This window comes from Stylophora pistillata, chromosome 2 (genome assembly GCF_964205215.1).
Source record: "Stylophora pistillata chromosome 2, jaStyPist1.2, whole genome shotgun sequence".
Classification (NCBI taxonomy): domain Eukaryota; kingdom Metazoa; phylum Cnidaria; class Anthozoa; order Scleractinia; family Pocilloporidae; genus Stylophora; species Stylophora pistillata.
In genome coordinates this window covers 31,017,404-31,030,809 of record NC_142520.1, presented here as the reverse complement: position 1 = coordinate 31,030,809, position 13,406 = coordinate 31,017,404, and the positions used below count along the sequence as shown (strand labels likewise).

The window sequence follows — 13,406 nt, the reverse complement described above, 5'->3', positions numbered from 1 at the left end:
GTCAACAAGCGAAATCTACTTCTCAGTCGGGCGACCGATCGATTTGCCGACGTTACGTTGCCGGAGATCGAGGAGGCAGCTCCATATTTGAGGTTGGGCGAAGAAATACGGTACATTATATCGAGTGTAAAAGGATTACTTTTCGATCAAGGCGAAAAGTGAAAAATTAAACCTCGCCATCAAGAAACTCAACAAACAGAAACATGGATTCAAATGATTAAATGGTAAACGAATTCAAACTCACTGTCGTCCGTTTTGCACGGCCAAACCCGATGCAGATCTGTGCATGCGCTTGGACAAAAAAACTGTGGAAAATCAAGACTGGGCCTCCGGGTCGCAGGCCGTTGCGGGCCGCTGGGCCTTCGGCCTGCCAGGCCTGCCAGGCCTGCCAGGCCGTTGGCCGCGGGCCTGCTTCTAGCAAAACCCCAGTTACTCGACATACCTGCGTGGCCCGTGCGACGAAATAGCTTCACGGGATTGCAAAAGTTTCAGTTACAGCAAATTATACAAAAAATCTACACTGGTAGAAAGATTTAAGCTTACATCTCGTTTAACGTTTAAAGCGACATATCAATGCCTGCAACTATTATGTTTTATACGAACCTAGCAAACTTTTAAACACGTTCTCTTGTGATACCTGCGAAAGTATTTAGTATAATTACCGGTACGATTTTCGCGGACAATCTGATCGATTTCTCTTACACTGTGTGCTGAGACTGAAACTTTTCACCTCAAGCAAATCTCCGTCACACGATCCGAACAAACATAGCGAGCAACTGAGCTACTAGTATATGTCCGTGTGAAAACACACGAAAGGACGCTAAAGCACACCACTCTGATTGGGCAGAAAAACACAAAGATTTTCTGGTACCAATCAGATGGCAGAACGACTGCGACCGTTTGGAACTAGTCTTGTAAGACAGTGTCCCCAGGGGCTCTTCCTGCCCTAACTTGAAATCGACCCACAGCCCATGGGTCTCCGAGGATGGGTAAACGTAAGCAATGGGACGACTACAAGGAACGTCAAGGAAAGAGACGGGTAGGTACAAAGAGCGATAAAGCTAGCCCCAGGGGATCTGAAGGCACCTTAACTGTGCAGAGACTATCGGCAAACGTTCAAGGCAAGTGCTAAAAGTACAACCACATTGGGCCTTTAACCCTCGTGCCATTCGACAAAGAACCAACTTTAAAGAATATCAAGGAGGCCTGTAAGTCGCATTTTGGAACAAATTGCGAATGTGATGTCCTCGCGGGCCCTCGTACACGCATGAAAGTCAGATCAAAGACTGGTCGAAGGTCATTCACATCAGATTTCTGGCACTTAATTGTCAGTTACATTGCAATATATTTATGTTGTTGTTCAAGGTGAAGCATTAATGCAGAACCCTATGGCTCAGGAGAGAAGTTCACAGTACTTATTGTCAGCATGTTGTGTTCATTTGCCTATCAGCTGACTTGAGTTCGAGGTTTTTTCTCTGTGATTTGCATGGCTCATATTTCAGTAAATAGTAATTAAAATTGACTTAATCAATTATGTTTTGACTGTTTATGTATTTATATAGTTATCCATCCTATCAATGTCAATTCAGGCTGCAATGCATTAAAGAATTCTTTCCCAGGAAAGGAATTTGAGAATTGTAAACAGCAGTTCCTGTTACTTAAAATTTGCATAGTTCTCAAATATGGGTAAAAATTTTTTTTTTTTTTTTTTATTGTCAGCAGATATAAAATTAAAATTTATACATAGTGTTAACCGAAAAAAAATAGGAGTCACTGTTACACCCTGTTTACATCAAAATTATTCTTTAAAAATAAATAAGCATTCGCTGCCTGTGCACTGTTCAACATCATTTGTGTCTGGGATGTGTCTTTCACATTCTCTTCTTAACCCAGCCTCCAAATAGTCACTTGTCCCTTCCAACACACCTGAGAGCTCTGCTGTTTCCTGGAGTTGTTGTTCGGTTACTGTGAGGCCACATTTTTCCCCTCCATAATTTTGCGGATACATGTAAATGTGCTCTGGTACTCCATCAGGAAGTTCTTTAGCCTTCTGTTTACACGTGCAATGATTGTTACATGCGTATTGCATGTTGATTGATACTCTAAAGGTATCTAGTTCTTTCTGTAGCACAGGAATGTACACATATGCAAGTAGGTTCCTTCAGAGTAAACAGCAAAAACTCACTTTGATAGGTGCAAGTCATTTATTATTCTGAAAAGACTTTAACACAAGAACATCCTTTTTATGACCTCTGAAAGAAACACTGCACCTATTAATTATTTTGTAGCCAAACAGATTGTGAAAAAATGCAAAATTGTCTACAAAACAAAAGTTTTCAATCCCAAAACATAAGAATATTGTTTGTATTTACTCATAACTGAGTCGAAACTATACCTGTCTGTTTGATCACTTGGGTCATAATCTCCATTTTCAACTAGAGACGACAACGGACTTTTGAAAAACCTCTCCACTTTATCTAGCAACTCACGCCACCGCCGTTCTATTCTATTTTGGGTCGAAGGGCCATAGAGTACACTATCAACTGGATCGTCTTGATCATCATATTGCGCACGGAGAAAAGTGTGCATTGTTGCCATAATCCCAGTTTCTGAACCTCTGTCTATCCGGATTGTTAATGGCAATACTGTTGAAATCAAAACATAAAAACTGGATTTAAATTAAAATGGTTGTAAAAGATGTCAGCATACCTTAACTTAATATCCTTTGTATTTTTGGGTCATGATATCTAAAAATAAACTGTGATTCCTGGGTTTGGGTTAATTCAAGTACTTCAAGTCCCTCCCCATCCTCGGAGACCCAGGGGCATTCGTAATCCAGGTACAATTTTCCTATAATTTTAGAGTTGTTGTTTGAAGTCCAAATTCTTAAGAAATTTATCCTGGCACTGTACGTGTCTTGTGCACCGTAGATAAACAAAGGAAACATCGCCTTCTGGTATCCGCAAAGCTTGTCATGGCCATCTAAAGACATAGTGCAGTCTGCTCCCTTTCGAATCCAGAAAATAAAGAAAGTAGCGTTATAACTACTCCTAATAGCTATTTCAACGCGGCGTCATTTCAAGTAAAAAACGGATAAAAGCCTACTTACACCAGTAACAAAAGTATTGGTTCTCCGGTGCCGCTTTGTTTTTCCCACACCTCCTCTTGCTTGAAGCCCTTCCGGGGAAACTTCTTTCATTACAGCGTAAACAACATCACGGGGCACATTTAGCCCGTGAATCTCGCGTACCTTTTGTTGCATGGAACGATAGCCAATCAGCTGTGCCGGACCATCCAGTTCGCGTCTCACAGCTTCTTTCACATCTTCAATATCCACTTCATAATCCGTGAACTTAATGTCAAAGTACTGCAGCCTGCGTGCTAAAGTTCGCTTACTCCATGCATACATTGGGTATTTCGATTCTATGAAGTCTAAAATCTCCCTTTTTTTCAGTTTTGCCGGACGTACTTTGATAAATCACCTTTAAGCGTTTGATTTTACATCCAGTCGCCATTTCTGATTTGATTTCCCGCCATCTTGGCAGGAAACATCATGACCCAAGTGCATTGTGGGCTATGGCATCGATAGGCCACGACCGAATTCTTTTTTTTTTTTTAAGAAAAACCTTATGGCCCTGCTAGCTGCTAGGCTAAGATAAGATTATTTTCGTTTCATTTAAGGTGGCTCGATAGTCTAAAAATGCTCATTTTGGCAACAATTTTACCAACACTTAAACTTTAAATCATATCATTATACTTGTGCCACAAACTTAAATAGGTCTTACCCATTACTTTCCACTAAGTTAGGAGAGCATTCCATAAAATTCAGAGGAGCCACACCATTTATTCTAGCCACACCCAATTCCGAGAGACAAAAATAGGTATGTTTTTTGGCAAAGATATCTCTACTCTGCTTTATGCTATAGAGCTAAAACTTCAGGTGCTTGTTGTACTGTATCACAGCTGTGCAATGACCTACTTTGAGGTAAGTACTATGTTGCATTCATGAATTAGCTCTCAACAAAGAAAGACCAAAAAATAACCCTGACTACACTTCAATTTACAAGGCATAACCCATGAGTGAGAAGTCCAAACACTATAAAAATAGGTCATTGCACACAGCTATTGACACTTGAGATGCTGTGAAAATTTGATCTACTTATCGTAAATATTTTTTGAGATATTATTGTCACAAGGTTTCAAAACCTCTGAAATACGGAAAATTAGAAAATAGCAAATAAAGTTCACAAGATCATTGGGCAAGCAGTCAAGAGTTGAAAACAATGTTAGAAGGCACCAGCACCATACTGTTGTCCTTCTATTGCCTCTAAAGTGTCACTGTAACCTTTTTTGAAGTTTCTGATCTGTTTTCTCCTTTTTTTGGCTTGCTCAGAGCTTTTACGGCGAGAATGGCGAATTCGATTATGATCTTGCTTTCGGCAAGCTTTGATGCAATGAAATCCTGGGTCAATTCCCAGGTTTCGAAGAACTAAAATGATAGAAATAGTGCCATTGTTAAAATGTGAGACTGCCAAGAAGGTAGCAAGTTCCACCACTGCTAGCCCAGAGTGGGTTTCCTTTGTAGCGCGCTGCCAGATAAGGGCATTGATGGCCTCATTTTGGTTTTGCGTACCACCATGTAGACAGCGTGCAAGCAGACTTTGCTCACTCAAGGCTTCAAAGGTGGGATAGATGGCATTAGCCACAGCCGTTGGAAGGGGATGGTTATGTCTATAATCAGAGGTCCCCTGTGCAACATCCCTTTGAAAGCCACACCATGAACTCTCTCCAGGGGGGCACAGGTCGTGATCTGGGCTATCATCAGTTGACTGTGTATGATGCCAAATTGCCATTACAGCATTCTCCATAGCTTGGATATCATGAGTATTGTTCCTAATGGCTTTCCCATAATATACTTGCAGTTTATCAATGACATTGTCTGTTAGCCTGCCCCTTCCGCCAATTGACTTTCCATCTTGAAGACGTGTCTGACCAGTTCTCTTCTTCAGTGAGTGAAGTCGCGACCCCAAACGTTTCTGGACATGGCCCACACATTCCAATTTTCTTACTTCAACAGGCCCATAAACGGCTTCTTCAACAATAAGTTTGTGGGATTTACTGTCTCCATCCCCAAGAAATTCTGTATAACGAACAGAGTAGTTTTGAACAGACCGTTCAAATATGGCAAGCATTCCAGAAGCATCCATCGACCCCGAAGAACCAAAATAGTTTGCCTGGCAAAGATGCTGGTGTCCTTCCCACCACTCCTGAAACTCAACAGTTCCTTCTTTGCTTCTCCAAACCATGCATTCCTTGCACTCTTTGGACATTACTTCCACATCGAGAACTTTACCAGTAACTGTGGATATTGCAGTGACGACCCCATAAGCTGAAGAGTACCCCCTTCTTCTCCAAGTTCCATCCCCTGACACTCCAATGTCAAAGACCCCATCTTCTCCTGGCTCATAAAATTCTTTTGCCTCTTCAGCTGCATTTTGCATGCTCTCCTTGGCTACAGTCTCCGCAGAATTGCGAATTGTGGCAACATGATCTCGATAAGAGTTCTCGTTCATGGGCGGTAGCATGTTCATCACCGCAGCGAATTTTACAAGACTCTGGTGTCCAATTCCAATGTTCCTTGTAGCAAGGACAACTCTTCGGTTGACTTCATAAGCCTGACTCCCTTCGATTTTAGCAGAGGAAAAAAACCTCTTCGAGTATTTGCACTTTTGGGATGTGCATTTTAGCACAAAAAGAGTAGCAAAACCCATCTTGGCGCTGCAATCCTCCTCGAACGTGACGTGGCCATATTTACACATCGGACACCAAAATGACTCGAAGACTGAAGCAAGTACAGAGATATCAATCAAACGAAAACCCTCTATACTTGCCATCTTTTCCTCCTCATCGTTTTCAGGGTCTCCAGAATCGCTAGACTTATCGTCCAACTTTCTCAGGGTAGCAGGCATCGATTTAGTACGATCAGAATTCCGTGTGATGTTTTTCGGAATCTTTTCATCTTCGATATCGGTGATGTCTGATTCCTCGCTTTCTTTCACTGATTCCTGATCATCAGTTCCTTCCATTTCTTCAGAATTTCTTTTCTTAGTATACTTGTTGCCTGTAAACCTCCTTTTTTTTCTTCTAACGTTCCTAAATTTCCTTTTTGGAGGCATAATTCGCTTCAACTCTCAGTAGATAGATCGTAAACAAGCGAACACGTTTTTCTCATGCCAAGTACGTCATGTATCAGCACACAATGTCCTCATTTAGGGCCTAACTATTTACCAGGCCCCTGAAATCTATTCTGGTCACTCCTGTGAAGATTTCTTTGAAATCATTGGCTTTTTTTGGTGGAAAACGACGCGTTAACAATGCTGGTTTCCATAGCAACCGCTCAAACAGATCCAAAAACAGTTGAAAAACATACAATAGCCATGGGAAAAATTACAAAAGACTTACTTTTCTTGAAACTACAATGACTGTTGGTGCCCAGAAACTTATTTCCAAAAATATGAAGTTTTTATGATTTTTTGGCCTATCGAGCCACCTTAACTATTTATTAAAAATTTCTGTTTTACTTTTTGATTTAAAGTATCTCGATATAATTATTTTTCGTTTAAAGTTCAAAAATAAAATGAAATAACATAATAAATACCGGGAAACTAACAAGGTACTACACAATTTTCTTATGGCATTCCTAGGCCACCATGTACCATAGATCTGCCAGAAACATGTGATGGCTTTGAAAGTGACAACATTGGTGGTGATGGTTTCGCGGGAATATCAGAGAAAAATATATGTCACATCGGACATGGCTGTAGGAAATTCGCCTAAAAATACTCTTTCTGGGGATGATATCGACGGAACTTCCTTAAGAGTGAACACTCCTAGTCAACTGACTATTCCTGCGTTAAAGAGATGGCTTTCCTGCAGGAAAGGATCAAAATTGAGCGGAACGAAGCGATCCTCGGTCGAAAGGTAAATACTCGTGAATAGCTTATTTCCCCGGCATACCGGTATTTTACGTTGGATGATCAAACTAAAAGAAATCAACTGTCCCTTTTAGAGTTCAAAGTTATATAAATAGTGCTCTCGATAAGGACCTTATTGATCCAGACAATGCTGTCAAATTTCAAAGCCATCACATGTTTCTGGCAAATCGTCCGACGTTGTGTTTACGTACGTGTTTACGTACTTTGTTCTCCTGCGGTAAGCGATGCCAGGACTTTGATTTTCATGTCTGAAGAGATTGTACAGCCCTAGGCATTACACCATTGAGGCATTTCGAACAAAGAGTGAAAAAAACAGACGAGGGGAATTGATTATTTCTCTAAACACCAACAAAACACGCGAAGCGATCACCACCAAGCCTCGGTTTGACGCTGCGAGAAATTGTTTTGACGTCATCGTGCGTAAGTCCTGTTGAAATATGGCGTCCAATTATTTGAATTACCATTGTTCTGGACTTACTAGCCTCGTCTTCACGTGGAAAACACAAAAGGATTATCACATGTGTGAGAGGCTAGTAAGTCCAGAACAATGGCAGTTAAAATTGGACGCCATATTTCGATTCGGTGTATGAACATAACGAATTTGGGTCTTTGTTTTGGTAATGAGTCTTCGTTTTGGTAATGGGGTCCTCGTTTTGGTGGGGGGGGGGGGTCTTCGTTTTGGTAGGGGGTCTTCGTTTTGATAGGAGGTCTTCGTTTTGGTAGGGGGTCTTCGTTTTGGTAGGGGGTCTTCGTTTTGGGGTCCTCGTTTACTCACTACCTCTTAGAAATAAGATTTTTTCCTTTACTTTTTAGTCACACATTTTTAATTTAGGTTTTTCACTTACACTGGGTTGCAGCTGTATTCCTGAGGATAAATGAGTTTCTTGCATTCTTAGTTACGTGAATGTTTTGTATGGAAATTTTTTCAATTGTTTTCGAATTCTTTCCCCTCGCCGTAAATAATTTTCAATTAACTCTTTGAAAGGATTGTGCTATGAGGGGTGATTACTGCCAAAATTAAGTTTGGAACAAGAGCCATAATTGGGCCAATTATGAAATAACTGAATAATGAAATGCTACGTCAGAGGGTATGCGGTCAATAACGTGGGTTCAAGTGTCCTAGGTCTAAAATTTAGCGAAATAATTAGCAGAAAATAATAAGGGCTGACTTTTAAAACCGAGGAACTCTGTCAGTCGTCGAAGGCACTTTCCTATTTCCAAAGGTTTTAAGGAGAAAATTAATTTTTGAAAACTTTTAGGAGGTGTACCAAGTTTTTGGAGGTTGTTCTGTAAAAGAAAAGCGGCAAGGAAGACGACGTCTCGAAGTAACAGAATAGGAAATCAACCATGCCAACGACTCAAAATCCGTGTTTCCGTGGCAAAACCTAGCGCATGCGTATACGTTATTCAGCTCTGTCCGTTTTGAATTATGTTCGTCTTAATACGGGTCTTCAGAGAGCTCGACAGCTGTTGTATGGCGCGAGGGATAAATTAATTATGCATTTTCTTCCCGCGAAAAAAAGATTTATGCTTCTCTCGCAAAGCTGCAAGATGGCGGAAGGCAATAGTTCGTCTCGCACGCCTTGTGAGAGGGTGGTCAGCCTGCTTCGTGTTGTGCAAAATTTACTTGAACAGTCAAACGAAGGTCCGGTTACAGGCACTTCAAATGAGCCACATCAAGGATCTTCAATGCGGCAAGGAGTACAAAATGTAAGCCATGAACAGTGGCTCTAGTCAGCAAAATAGTGACTCTCTTTGACAGAATAATGACAGTAACAGGCAAGGGCTTATCATGAAAAAGAACGATTATGGGAGCCGAGTAAGTCACGCACTTCTCTTAGATGGTTAATAATATTGTTGTCAATTCCATGAACTCCATCGAACCTCACAATTGTGTTATACAGAGTTTCGACATGGCTGTCAGAAGCTAAGTTTGGTGAGGCAAGTTGTTGCAAAATTGCATTAATCCATGCTCGAAGACGATTCACAACTTCCGCCATCTTGCAGCTTTCCGAGAGTAACCTAAATTTTCTTTCCGCGGGAAGAAAATGCATAATTGATTTATCACTCACGCCAGACCATAGCGTAATTCGAAACACGAATAATAGCATCGAGGTTTTGCAGAACACCATACGGACACGAATAATAGCATTCGGACACAAATAATAGCATCGAAGTTAAGTTTCGCATAATAGCATACGGACACGAATAATAGCATCGAAGTTTTGGCGAACATCATTGAGAACACCACAAACACCTGCGGAATATTAAAAACCGCATCGGCAAACAGCATAAGAAAATTTCAAACTTAATTTTGGCGGTAATCACCCCTCCTGTTGTGCTTTCTTAGGATCATTTGTTTAAGTATCACCATTGTTTTTTTTTCACCGCTGGTTTGGCAAGTTCAACATCATTAACGTTTCAATTTTCAGTATTCGGACAAGACGAAGTGTTGTTGTGTTAATGGACGAGCGACGTAAGACGACAGATTGATACTACTGCTACGGAACTCAATTTTGTAATTCAAAGGTGAAACTAACACGCTGACTTGTCCGGAATGCCTACCATTACTTTGCATTCCGCTGTACATGATGCAAGGAAGTTGGGATTCACTGGAAATGTTTGAGCAGATTTAATATTGGATTGCAGTTATTTACTTCACATATGGTGTTTACCATAAAAACATTTAATTCTATTTCACTCGATTACAAGACCAAACCTTAAGGGAACCACACTCTCCGAGGAAAGAAGAAAACTTAATACGAACAGAATACTGAACTATAACTAATATATACGAAAATGGTCGATCGCAAGTAGCTCAAAAGGATCACGTAGTGCAAAAAATTCTAATGAACGCCATGATCCCACTGATTAACGCGATTGTTTCCTGTTCACACACTAATTAGCGCAATTGTTTCCTGTTCACACACTAATTAGCGCAATTGTCTCCTGCTCATTTGGATGCTCTCTACCTGGAGTAAGCATGCTCGATCGCCTGATGTTTTGTTTTTATAGAGCTGTTTATATCTTGCGCGAATTTCTCTTCCCCTAACCAATCAATTTGTGCTCATATGAATAAACATTTAAGTTATCTTGATCAGGAGTAAAAAATTGGTGTCGGCTGTGGACCGTCATGGACATCATTGCATCCGTCGAAAAATACGATCGCAAAATTGATTGGTAAGCAGCTGATGATGATACACTTTATTTAGAGAGGGTGGCACGGAATAGTTGAAGTAACTAATAACCTTGTGGCCCTCTATCTTAAAAATTCTAACAGGCAATGTATGTTGAATTCTAACATAACTATCGATAAAAACTAGGAATATCTAATAAGAAGACGGATTACGAGTAAAAATAAATTGTAACTAGAGAGCAAATGATGAATCATATGTTAGACTATAAAATGATATAGTTTCTGTTGCACATTAAGAAGGTTGTTTCTATAATTGTTCTTAAAAGAATCTAATGATACAGAATTCCTGAGTTCTAGACTAAAGCTATACGATTAAATCTTAGGCAAATAAAATTAGTGTTGCTATATCTTGTAGCACGATTATGTTGCTGACTATTAAGTATTAAAGAGCCTTCAGTATATAAGGATACTTCACGCTTGATACGTTTGTACGCAACGCAGCATTTAGCTATTTTAGATCCCTCATAAAAAGGGAGCCACTGAAGTCTATTGAACAGCTTGACACTAGACGCTTGGTTGTCAGTATCAGAAATTAACCTGGCTGCTCGTTTCTGCGATTTTAAAACACGACCTAGACTCTCCTTGTTACAGCTAGTCCAGATTGAGCTGACATAAAGCATGACGGGGCCGAGTATTGACCCCTGGGGAATGCCATGAGGAACGTTGGCAACATTAGATTGTTTGGTACAATGAATATATGAAGTTCATATATTTTGAACTGCGGTTGTAGATACGTATGATGCCCGATCCTCGCAGTAGAGAGCGCTATTTATGCAATAGCGAAAATCAGACCTGAAATAAATCAGGCCTGTACAGGATTCGTTAGATTCGAATCAACTTAATGGCCTGCTCCCAGTTGGCTTGTTAGCTCAATTGGTAGAGCGCTGCACTAGTATCGCAGAGGTCAGTGGTTCAAATCCCGTACAGGCCTGAATTTTTTCAGGTCTGATTTTCGCTATTGCATAAATAGCGCTCTATACTGCGAGGATCGTGCATCATACGTATTAGATTGTTTATCCCCCAATTTGACAAGTTGGCGTCTATTTCTCAGATAAGAGGTAAACCATTGGAGGGTTTCCGTACTAAGCCCATAAACTTCAAATTTCTTTAACACCAGGGTATGATCTATCATGTCGAACGCTTTACGATAATCAATCAGGACCATCCCACTAACACATTCATTATCGAGGTTGAATAGGAGATCGTCGATGACCTTGATTAAGGCAGTTTTTGTGTTATGTCTTGGAAGACAGCCTGATTGTCTAGTATAAATTAAGTCATTTTCGGACAGAAAGCTGTAAAGTGCGTTGTGAACATGTCTCTCAGCAATCTTAGATAGTATGGGAAAAACAGATATTGGACGATAGTTTGTAACGTCAGTAGGGTCTCCGCTCTTGAAGATCGGTGTCGCCTTGGCAGCCCTTCCAGCGACTGGGAAACACGTTTGAAAAAAAAGAAAGGTTGATCAACTTTGCAACTGGGGGTGCAACAACTGGAGTAGCCAATTTGAGCATTCGAGAACTGATATCGACAATGCCAGTAGATTGTTAGAATCGATTTTTATGAGGTAACTAACAACATCTCTTTCTGTTATTGATGGAATCGAGAAGATAACGATTTCGTCCTTCCGCGATCTTACATGAGTAACTACTCAGCTTAGCGGTGTCAAACGGCATGTCAGGTAACAAATTCCACAGCTTGCCTGCAATTGTTGAGAAGTGAGTATTAAATGCCTCAGCCATTTCTTTATTATTTATAATGTTATGCCCATCGGTTCTCAAACGATGAATTGATTGTTGTTTATTGACACCGATGAGCGACTTGATAGTCCTCCAAATTCCCTTAGGATTGTTCTTATTGTTCAAGGGTGGCTCCTTACTCCAAATAATCAGCAAATCCTTGTCGCCGTTTGGTTTGCAACTGAAAGCTAATAAGAGCAAGTATTAATTGTAATGAAACTCTTATCCTTTCTCCAGTCCCTTGTTATAGCTGAGAGGAAGAGAAATCCCGGCTGAGGCTTATCTGATGAGTCGAGTGCGTCACCCGAACGTCATCCAAATCTACCAACTCATCTTTACAGAAGAACATTACTGTTTTGTCGTGGAACGACCAGAATCCTGCAAAGACTTTTTCGACGTCATTCAGGATCGTAACTCCGCAGGAAACCCACTGTCAGAAAAAGAAGTGAGACGATACATCACTCAAATCTTGGAAGCTAACATCAGATGTGAAGAAAAAGGTGTTGTACTCCGCGATATCAAGCCTGAAAATATCTTGCTGGATTTAACAAATGATGAAGTGAAGTTGATTGACTTTGGCTTGGCATCTGAGATACAAGAGGAGTCATTTGATAGCTTTAAAGGTAAGAACTGTTTCATCAGAGAAATCGGTTTCGAGTGGCTTAAACTCAGCACAACGAGGGTTAATCACGCATTCAAACATCTAAGATCTCAAAAAGAAACCCAGTTCAGTTGACAGATCTTGTATGAAAATGAGCTTTCAGTTGTCGAACCCAGCCTCTCTATGTTTGCGCATTTTTGTTTTGTTTTTTTTTAATACATTTATTTGTTACCTTTGGCGATAAGAATTACGGTAATATTCGAATAAAAAATTTCAAAATTCAAGAATTCAAATTTAAAAAAGTTCAAAACACAACAAATATATGCTCAATTAAGTTCTGTCAATTTAAGTTTAGCACCTCTAATAATAAACGATTGTTTGTGCCTAATAGTGCGTGATGCAGGTATTCTGATGTGCGCTGGGTTCGTCTTACAAGATCTTAGGTTATGGCCATGATCCACAGCCTTGTCTAAACAACGTTTACAATGATGACCTTCGCATTCTAGAATCTTGTCATTGCTGATATTTTTAGTCTTGATTTTGCGTCCCAAAACATTGCATATTGTTTGCAAAAAGAGTGTACAAAATGCAATGAACTTCGTTTCCAAATATTTATGAAAAAGCTTGAGCTAGCTTCGATAAAACATCTGGGCTTCCCACCTAGTTAATTTGCCACTTTTTATTGGGTGAAGAAGAATTATATTCTTAAAAAGTAGAAATGATTTTCAGAAAATATACTGAAAAAAGAGACACGGGAAATTGAATACAATGCAAATACAATGCAAATACAATTAAATACCGAGAGAAGTATTGGAAACACAAAACATTCGAACGGAACATGGCACAGAACCAACATTTAAACATACACTGCTAGA

At 40.1% G+C, this 13,406-nt stretch overlaps 1 long non-coding RNA gene and 1 pseudogene across 2 annotated transcripts; one reads left to right on the top strand and one right to left on the bottom strand.

Moving 5' to 3' along the window:
• Positions 1 to 1,681: 1,681 nt before the first annotated feature.
• LOC111345315 (uncharacterized) lies at positions 1,682 to 3,676 on the bottom strand (annotated as a pseudogene). Its single transcript, XR_015997337.1, has 4 exons — positions 3,110 to 3,676; positions 2,844 to 3,007; positions 2,396 to 2,668; positions 1,682 to 2,159 (listed from the first exon to the last, which is right to left on the bottom strand). The product of XR_015997337.1 is annotated as an uncharacterized LOC111345315 (transcript).
• Positions 3,677 to 8,434: 4,758 nt separating this feature from the next.
• LOC148738303 (uncharacterized) lies at positions 8,435 to 10,600 on the top strand. The gene is made up of 2 exons (XR_015997392.1): positions 8,435 to 8,814; positions 9,428 to 10,600. It is a non-coding gene; the product is annotated as an uncharacterized LOC148738303 (long non-coding RNA).
• The last annotated feature ends 2,806 nt before the right edge of the window (positions 10,601 to 13,406 follow it).